A 10,401-nucleotide genomic window follows, 5' to 3' on the forward strand; every position below is an offset into this window, starting at 1 on the left:
CAACCTTTGTTCTCATAGCCAGAACTCCTTATTGTCTGTGCTCATCCTTCCTTCATATAAGAACTGTCTTTCCCCCCTCACTTGTACCTTATGCAGAATTTATAGATAATTTTAGATACAGAAATTATAAGTGCCCATTCTCATCAACCCCTTGCCATTAAACCTTGCCATTGCATTCCCCACTCTCATCACTCCTCCAACTCTCTTACCCTCAGTAGTCAGTAGTTAAAGCTCATAGTACTAGCTCCTAAGATCAAGCAGAAATCAGCCACACCTTTTTCTTCTTTTTCTTAGTGTTACTCTCATCCCCTCAGCATTAGTCAGGAAGGCAGCCTCATCAGCACCCTTGCATAGCTTACATTAGTACTAGTGTTGCTATCCATTTCCCTTCCAAGCTCTATTCTCACCCTTAAGTAGGTCCACACCGGTCCCGTACGTTCCTTTTTTTTCCTTCTTTACTGACACTACCAAGATGGATGAATTTGCGATGTCGTATATTGATCAATATAGCGTATATTGATCAATTTATATTGATCAATTTTTTTTTTTATTCCTGTTGATACCTTTGTCTGTGTTCCATGTCCCTTAATACTCTTCTATAATCTCTCTCCTTCCCCCTGTGTTGGCTTCAAGCCACAGGAATTTTTTTTTTTTTGCCTGATGAAATAAAATTCATGAATTTCTACATACACCATTCAATTCTTCCTGAAAATGCAAGTTTTAGGATTAATCCAGGGTAGCTGAGGGGTCTCAATTTTTTTTTCTTTTTTTTACATCAACAATTGATGTTATCAGAAGTCTCCAAATCTACTTTTTTTCAAAAGAGGAAAAACATTGACCCCTGACCTCTCTCATGATACCATCCTGCACTCATTCTTAACTTGGTTGATTGAACTTCCTGAAGATATTGCATATCATACTTGAAGTACTACATGCATAGAAGGCCTTTTTGAAATTAATTTACCATGGTTTAGCATACTTTTGTCAGGTTCTTTTTTTTATCTACTTTTGTTATCAACCACAGATTGATGAGGAATATTTCCTCAGAAAATTTCATTGGGAAATGTTTCTGCGTATAAAACCCAGAAATATTATATTTGGGGTCACATCCATTATGCAGCAGCTATAATCTGATCAGTTGCCAAATAGCACTACTTTGGTTGTTTCTTGCTGTTTCTGCGACTATATCTCATCCCAGCCTGGGAATTTTTCCTTAATATTGGTACCAAAATGTTGACAAGCACACAAAGTTTCATAATGTACCTTTGCTGACCACAAAACCCCCAAATGTAGCACCTACAGTCTGATCAGTTTCCAAATATCACTACTTTGGTAGCTTCTTGGTTTTTCTGCCACTATATCTCATCCCAGCGTGGGAATTCTTCTGTCATATTGTAACAAAAATATTCACAAGCCTCCAAAGTTTCATTGTGTACCTTTACTGACCACAAAACCCCCAAATTTAGCAGCTACAGTCTGATCAGTTTCCAAATATCACTACTTTGGTAGTTTCTGGGTGTTTCTGTCACTATATCTCATCCCAGCGTGGGAATTCTTCTGCCATATGGTTACCAAAATGTTTAAAAGCGGCCAAAGTTTCATTATGTACCTTTTCTCACCACAAAACCACCAAATGTAGCAGCTACAGTCTGATCATTTTCCAAATATCACTACTTTGGCAGTTTCTAGGTGTTTCTGCCACTATATCTCATCCCAGCGTGGGTATTCTTCTGCCATATGGTTACCAAAATGTTTAAAAGCGGCCAAAGTTTCATTATGTACCTTTTCTCACCACAAAACCCCCAAATGTAGCAGCTACAGTCTGATCATTTTCCAAATATCACTACTTTGGCAGTTTCTAGGTGTTTCTGCCACTATATCTCATCCCAGCGTGGGTATTCTTCTGCCATAGGGTTACCAATATGATTAAAAGCACCCAAAGTTTCATTATGTACCTTTGCTGACCACAAAACCCCCAAATATAGCAGCTACAGTCTGATCGGCTTCCAAATATCACTACTTTGGTAGTTTCTGGGTTTTTCTGCCACTGTATCTCATCCCAGCGTGAGAATTCTTCTGCCATATGGTTACCAAAATGTTTACAAGCTTCGAAGATTTCATTATGTACCTTTGTTCACCACAAAACCCCCAAATGTAGCAGCTACAGTCTGATCAGTTTTCAAATATCACTACTTTGGCAGTTTCTGGGTGTTTCTGCCACTATATCTCATCCCACCGTGGGTATTCTTCTGCAATATGGTTACCAAAATGTTTACCAGCCCTCAAGGTTTCATTATGTACCTTTGCTGACCACAAAACCCCCAGATGTAGCAGCTACAGTCTGATCAGTGTCCAAATATCACTACTTTGGCAGTTTCTGGGTGTTTCTGCCACTGTATCTCATCCCAGCGTGGGTATTCTTCTGCAATATGGTTACCAAAATGTTTACAAGCGGCAGAAATTCCATTATATACCTTTACTGACCACAAAACCCCCAAAAGTAGCAGCTACAGTCTGATCAGTTTCCAAATATCACTACTTTGGCAGTTTCTGGGTGTTTCTGCCGCTGTATCTCCTCCCAGTGTGGGAATTCTTCTGCCAGATTGTTAGTAAAGGTACTTAATGAAACTTTGAGGGCTTGTAAACAATTTGGTAACCATAACTGATCAGACTGTAGCTGCTACATTTGGGGGGTTTGTGGTCAGCAAAGGTACATAGTGAAACTTTGGGGGCTTGTAAACATTTTGGTAACCATATGGCAGAGGAATACCCACAATGGGATGAGATACAGTGGAAGAAACACCCAGAAACTACTGAAGTGGTGATATTTGGAAACTGATCAGACTGTAGCTGCTACATTTGGGGGTTTTGTGGTCAACAAAGGTACATAATGAAACTTTGGGGGCTTGTAAACATTTTTGTAACCATATGGCAGAGGAATACCCACACTGGGATGAGATAAAAAGGCAGAAAAACCCAGAAACTACTGAAGTGGTGATATTTGGAAACTGATCAGACTGTAGCTGCTACATTTGGGGGTTTTGTGGTCAGCAAAGGTACATAATGAAACTTTGGGGGCTTGTAAACATTTTGGTAACCATATGGCAGAAGAATACCCACTCTGGAATGAGATACAGTGGCAGAAAAACCCAGAAACTACCAAAGTAGTGATATTTGGAAGCTGATCAGACTGTAGCTGCTACATTTGGGGGTTTTGTGGTCAGCAAAGGTACACAATGAATTTCGGCCGATTGTGACAGCTCTGTTTATGAAGCTTAGGGCAAAAAAACCCGTCAAAATAAGGGTTTTGGGCCCTAGCACTATAACTGTGCTGATGTAAACACTAGTAATGTAAATTACTAAACTTGTTACGTGGTAATTTGGCCACTACAAGGGTTTTAAACACTCTTTGAAAAGAGGAAGATTTATTATGTATTTAATAATATATAATTATCAATTACAGGGAATAAATTTGGCGTAGAAAAGTAGGTGGTAAGCGCTTAAACTGATTGGCTGCTTGTCAGAGGCGGTGGTCTTACTGCAACTACTTATAAGGATAAAGCTTTAAATATACTAATAAGGGATTTTTGATGATTTAAAGGGTTTAATCCAGTGGATTTTACGTGCTGGGTATGGTTTATAAGGAAAAGTGGCTACAAATGTAGCAGAGGAGAATATTCACGGCAACTTACAGTTTATGGGCGGTGAATGGTCTGGGGGATCTTTTCCTGAGGGCCAAATAGGCCTCTATTTATAGAGGGGACTTCGGTGGGCGTAAACACTGAGTCCTTTTCTCCCTATGGGAGTATCCAGGGCTGTAGCCATGAAAAGGGCTTGGCTGTGGGTATTTTAATTGTATTAAAATAGACTAATTTCCCTGACTCTGTCACATGACATGTTTATAACCAATTGTCATGTGAAAGAGCTTCAGTAGAAGTCTACGTAATACTTTCACGGGGTATTTTTACACGAGTAATATTACTGATTATTGTACAACAGTTTAATTTTATGTACTTTAATTGTTTTACTAATTTTTTGTATATAACACTATTTTTGGGCGCTTTCTGTGGCCAATTCTTATTTATACATTTAGTACAGGAAGGAATAGGAATAAGGGGGTACTTCAAGTGGGTGACCCCCCTTAATTTATGATGAGGAATCTGATTCTGCAATAATAATTTAATAATAATTATTATTTACTGAGTTATTGCAGTCTTTTGGATACTTGATGTATCTCTAAGGCTGACAGATTGTAAACATTTTGGTAACCATATTGCAGAAGAATACCCACGCTGGGATGAGATACAGTGGCAGAAACACGCAGAAACTACCAAAGTAGTGGTATTTGGAAACTGATCAGACTGTAGCTGCTACATTTGGGGGTTTTGTGGTCAGCAAAGGTACATAATGAAACTTTGGGGGCTTGTAAACATTTTGGTAACCAATGGCAGAGGAATACCCACGCCGGGATGAGATACAGTGGCAGAAACACCCAGAAACTGCCAAAGTAGTGATATTTGGAAACTGATCAGACTGTAGCTGCTACATTTGGGGGTTTTGTGGTCAGCAAAGGTAAATGATGAAACTTTGGGGGCTGGTAAACATTTTGGTAACCAATGGCAGAGGAATACCCACGGTGGGATGAGATATAGTGGCAGAAACACCCAGAAACTGCCAAAGTAGTGATATCTGGAAACTGATCAGACTGTAGCTGCTACTTTTGGGGGTTTTGTGTTCAGCAAAGGTACATAATGAAACTTTGGGGGCTTATAAACATTTTGGTAACCAATGGCAGAGGAATTACAGTGGCAGAAACACCCAGAAACTACCAAAGTAGTGATATTTGGAAACTGATCAGACTGTAGTTGCTACATTTGGGGGTTTTGTGGTGAACAAAGGTACATAATGAAATTTTGGCTGCTTGTCAACATTTTGGTAACCATATGGCAGAAGAATTCCCACGCTGGGATGAGATAAAGTGGCAGAAACACCCAGAAACTGCCAAAGTAGTGGTATTTGGAAACTGATCAGACTGTAGCTGCTACATTTGGGGGTTTTGTGGTCAGCAAAGGTACATAATGAAACTTTGGGGGCTTGTAAACATTTTGGTAACCAATGGCAGAGGAATACCCACGGTGGGATGAGATACAGTGGCAGAAACACCCAGAAACTACCAAAGTAGTGATATTTGGAAACTGATCAGACTGTAGCTTCTTCATTTGGAGGTTTTGTGGTAAACAAAGGTACGTGATGAAATTTTGGACGCTTTTAAACATTTTGGTAACCTATGGCAGAAGAATTCCCACGCTGGGATGAGATACAGTGGCAGAAACACCCAGAAACTGCCAAAGTAGTGATATTTGGAAACTGATCAGACTGTAGCTGCTACTTTTGGGTGTTTTGTGGTCAGTAAAGGTACATAATGAAACTTTGGGGGCTTTTCAACATTTTGGTAACCATATGGCAGAAGAATACCCACGCTGGGATGAGATATAGTGGCAGAAACACCCAGAACCTACCAAAGTAGTGATATTTGGAAACTGATCAGACCGTAGCTGCTACATTTGGGGGATTTGTGGTCAGCAAAGGTACATAATGAAACTTTGGGGGCTTGTAAACATTTTGGTAACCATATGGCAGAAGAATACCCACGCTGGGATGAGATTTAGTGGCAGAAACACCCAGAAACTGCCAAAGTAGTGATATTTGGAAACTGATCAGACTGTAGCTGCTACTTTTGGGGGTTTTTTGGTCAGTAAAGGTACAGAATGAAATTTTGGCCGCTTGGCAACATTTAGGTAACCATATGGCAGAAGAATTCCCACGCTGGGATGAGATATAGTGGCAGAAAAACCAAGAAGCTACCAAGTTCTGATATTTGGAAACTGATCAGACTGTAGGTGCTTCACTTGGGTTTTTTGTGGTCAGCAAAGGTACATTATGAAACTTTGTGTGCTTGTCAACATTTTGTTACCAATATTTTGGAAAAATTCCCAGGCTGGGATGAGATATAGTCGCAGAAACACCAAGAAACAACCAAAGTAGTGCTATTTGGAAACTGACCAGACTGTAGGTGCTACAATTGGGGGTTTTGTGGTCAGCAGAGGTACATTATGAAAATTTGTGTGCTTGTCAACATTTTGGTACCAATATTAAGGAAAAACTTCCAGGCTGGGATGAGATATAGTCGCAGAAACACCAAGAAACAACCAAAGTTGTGCTATTTGGCAACTGATCAGATTATAGCTGCTGCATAATGGATGTGACCCCAAATATATTATTTCTGGGTTGTATATGCAGAAAAATACCACAATGAAATTTTCTGAGGAAATATTCCTCATCAATCTGTGGTTGATAACAAAAGTAGATAAAAAAAGAACCTGACAAAAATATGCTAAACCATGGTAAACTAATTTCAAACAGGCCTTCTAGTATGCATGTAGTACTCCAGATATGCTATGCAATATCTTCAAGAAGTTCAACCAACCAAGTTAAGAATGAGTGCAGGATGGTATCATGAGAGAGGTCAGGGGTCAATGTTTTTCCTTTTTTGAAAAAAAGTAGATTTGGAGACTTCTGATAACATCAATTGTTGATGTAAAAAAAAATAAAAAACATTTGAGACCCCTCAGCTACCCTGGATTAATCCTAAAACTTGCATTTTCAGGAAGAATTGAATGGTGTATGTAAAAATTCATGAATTTTATCAGGCAAAAAAAAAAAGATTCCTGTGGCTTGAAGCTAACACAGGGGGGAGGAGAGAGATTATAGAAGAGTATTAAGGAGACATGGAACACAGACAAAGGTATCAACAGGAATAAAAATAAATAAATAAAAATTGATCAATATAAATTGATCAATATACGCTATATTGATCAATATACAACATCACAAATTCATCCATCTTGGTAGTGTGAACCCTTTCGTTAAAGTTTGAAACTAATCATGTTACATAGTTTTTAATCTCCAATCGAGCCATGATCAACCCAACTCTCACTCCTCCTCCAGCCGCTAGAGCCAGCACTCCCCAGGTTGATCCTGGTCACCCATATGTGAATCGGGTTCCCAATGAGCCCAATGGATCGGGGACTTCTGATGACAACAGTTGGGTGGAGCCTCAAGTTTGTACCGGAACTCAAGTACCCTCCCCGATTCCCTTTGGGTTCTATGACGTGGACGACTACCATCGCCTTGCCCCTCATCAAGTTGAGGCTTTACTCGACCGCCGCCCCGACTTCGGCCAATACGATCAGTACCGATTCGCCCCGCAAGCTTACACTGTCTTCTATCAAGAACTCGCCTCCGCCATGGTCGGTCACTTCACTCAATACCCGGCGGCCAACGCTTTGGAGAGAGACAGCCGTGTCCAACTCTTCCAATTCGCCTCTTGTTGTTACTGCGCTGCCATGCGTCGTGTTCCTTTCTAAGTTTGTGTTTCTTTTTCTTTGTTCTTTGGCTTCCGTGGTCCTTAAGCTAATGACTTCGTTCTGTCTTCAGATGCCGCCTCCTTTGGTGATGGTCATCTCATAGGGGTAAGAAAATTATAAAACAGAAAAAAAAATTGATAGATAACAACAAAAAAAATCAAAAAATTTGGAGATACGAGTCTAAAACCTAAAAAATTATTTATGTAGCTTTTTTTGTTGGCCATCCTGCTCTAGTGAACATTGTTAGTCCTAGTAATCTACTCCAAACCCTCCCTCAACTTAAAAATGGTTGTCCCCAACCTATATGCATAGTGCGAGTTGAGATCCTTTGAGAGAGAGAAGCAGAGAGAGCCAAAGAGTGAACTAGGAGAATAACATAGATGAGAGAAAATAAGGGAAAAAGATTCAAGGATGAGAGAAGTGAGAGCACCTCCCCCAACTTATAAGATTGAAACTACTAAGCTTTAAGATTCTAAGTAGGGTGTTTTATGTTGATTTTTGAAGTGAGTCTTTGATGTTTTTTTTTTCTTTTTTTTTTTTTTTTTTTGATGAGTTTATAATGATTTCTGATTTTCATGATTTTTCCAGATTTAGCAATATTTTGACTTGGTAAAGATTTCTAAGAGAAGAAAGTTGATAGAAAAGAAAGTGAAAGAAAGGTTTTATTAGCAGTTTCTTGAGGTTAGTATTTGAGGTTGAACAGTTTAGTCTCATGCCCAGGAGATCATGCTCAATCAGAAGCATCCAAATCCTCTCCATCAGAAGAATGTAAGTTTTCTTCATCTTGACTGCTGAGCTCAGGATCTTGTTCATCATTAATAACTTGATCCAAAGGCCGCCCACAAGGGTAAAATTGTTTGATATGAGATGCCGCATAATTTTGGTGGAGCTCTGTTCCATCCAACTCTTCTGGTGAGTAAGGTCCTTGAGGTAGTTGTTTCTTGATCCTAAAGGGACCATTCCAGCGGTTCGAAAATAATTTTCCCCACTGATCTTCCAAACTTTTATTGTAGATGAGAACTAGTTCGCCAGAATCCAAGGGTTGTCGTAATTGTGCCGCCATTTTCCTATCCCAATACCGGAAAAAAAGCTTCTCTGGCTTTCATCATCTTGGTGTGAGCTTCTTCCAGAATTTCTTCCCGTCATTCAAGTTGCATCGCCCAAGCTTCCAAAAGTTGTTCCGTAGTTTTGATTGCTAACCAATCTATTCCTAAATAGGTGTCCATTTCCAAGTCCACTGGCAAAACCGGCAGTTGTCCAAATACAAGTTCGTAGGGAGTTCGTCCGGTGGTCTGTTTTGTTGAGATTCTGTCCGAAAATAAAACTAGTGGAAGGTACTCTTGCCATTTTCCGCCAGATCCGCCACACATTTTGACCAGAGCATCCTTGATGGGTTGATGTCCACGTTCAATCATTCCATTTGACTCCGGGTAGTAAGGTGTTGTAGGTTTCAGCGTTGCTCCAATACTTTTCACAGCTTCAATGAAGTCTTCTTTAAATTCTGCGCCGTTATCCACTGTGACTGTCTTGATTGAACCATACCTGTAGACCCAGTTTTCCAAAAGAAACTTGGCTACATTACTTGCAGTGAGTTTCACCAGAGGGGCAGCCTCAACCCATCCAGATAAGTCGTCCCGTGCCACGATAAGATATTTGTATTGTCCAGCTTTGATGTGGCATGCGTCCAGAGCCACTCGTCCAAAAATGTAGCTATCCCCAGTTGGATGTCGAATTTCTCTAGGTACCGTTGGATCCTGTTTTTGACAATCTTCACAGCTTTGAACCCAGTTCTTGACCTTCTTCTTCAGGCTGGGCCACCAAAACCGAGTTACTAGTCGCTGATAAGTTTCTTCTATTCCACGGTGTCCTAGTTCTTTGTGAACCTGCCGCAATAATTTTTCTTGATAGGTGTCCTTGGAGATTACTATTTGTGGAGAGGGTGAGTGTTTTCTCATGAGTTGTCCATCGCTACTGAAGAATTCAGCTGAGTTCCGTTGTAATTTTGCAAAATCCACTTTGTCCATTCCGTCAGGTGGTTCCAAGGTTTCCAGGTAGCGCCAAAGGTTCCTCCAATATCATGGAGACTCCCATTCCTTGAGATCTAGAACTGTTGATTGAGTACAAATTCTGAAAGTATAACAACGTTTGATCAGGGGTTCCTCCTTGTCAAAGTCATCCTGGTCCTTGTAGAATTCCTCGTTGTTGCTAGAAATAGGGCGTCTTGAAAGCCCATCCGGTAGTGTGAAAGTTTTCCCAGGTTTATGAACTATGTCGTAAGAAAATAGCTGAATAAAAGACACCCATTGAGTCATAGGTGCGTTGGGCAACGATGGGGAGTTTATCATTTGAATTAATGACTTGGCATCCACTTGGAGTTCAAAGTGTTGGCCCCAGAGGTAAATCTGTAAATTCTTTAAAACCCTAGTTACTCCGCACAACTCCAACTTAGGCTGAGAGTATCATGATTCCACTGGTGAAAATACTATTGATTCGTACAGTATAGGTCAATCCAATCCAGTCTCAAGTTCTTGTTGCATCAACACCGCACCTGCCGCTGTAAGACTCAAAAGTGGTTGTGAAACCCTTTTGCTGAATGGAGAAGGGGATGATGGAGGTGCAAAACTCTGCCCTTCTATACTATCAGATATCAAGACCCACCAAGCTAAGCTTGGCAGGTTTTAATCAAGTGATAGGTCTGGTCTAGTTCCAGATGAAGTTGTTCAATGACAGGTATGTGAGAGTTGAGAGGATTTATGATGATGGAAAGGGTGAAAGTTGACTTGATGTTTCCGGTGGGGGTTGAACACAGGTCCTTGAGAGGGTGATATAAGAGGTTGAGAAGAGTGTCTGGACTGAGAAGGGTATATGTCTTAGTTGGGAGTTGAACCAGGAACCGGGTAACTCGTGACAGGTGCGTGATATGCAACCAGTGATATGAGAGTATGAGAATATGAGAGTGAGCTCAGTGGTTATT

Source organism: Puccinia triticina, chromosome 2A, assembly GCF_026914185.1.
Source record: "Puccinia triticina chromosome 2A, complete sequence".
NCBI classification, from domain to species: Eukaryota; Fungi; Basidiomycota; class Pucciniomycetes; order Pucciniales; family Pucciniaceae; genus Puccinia; species Puccinia triticina.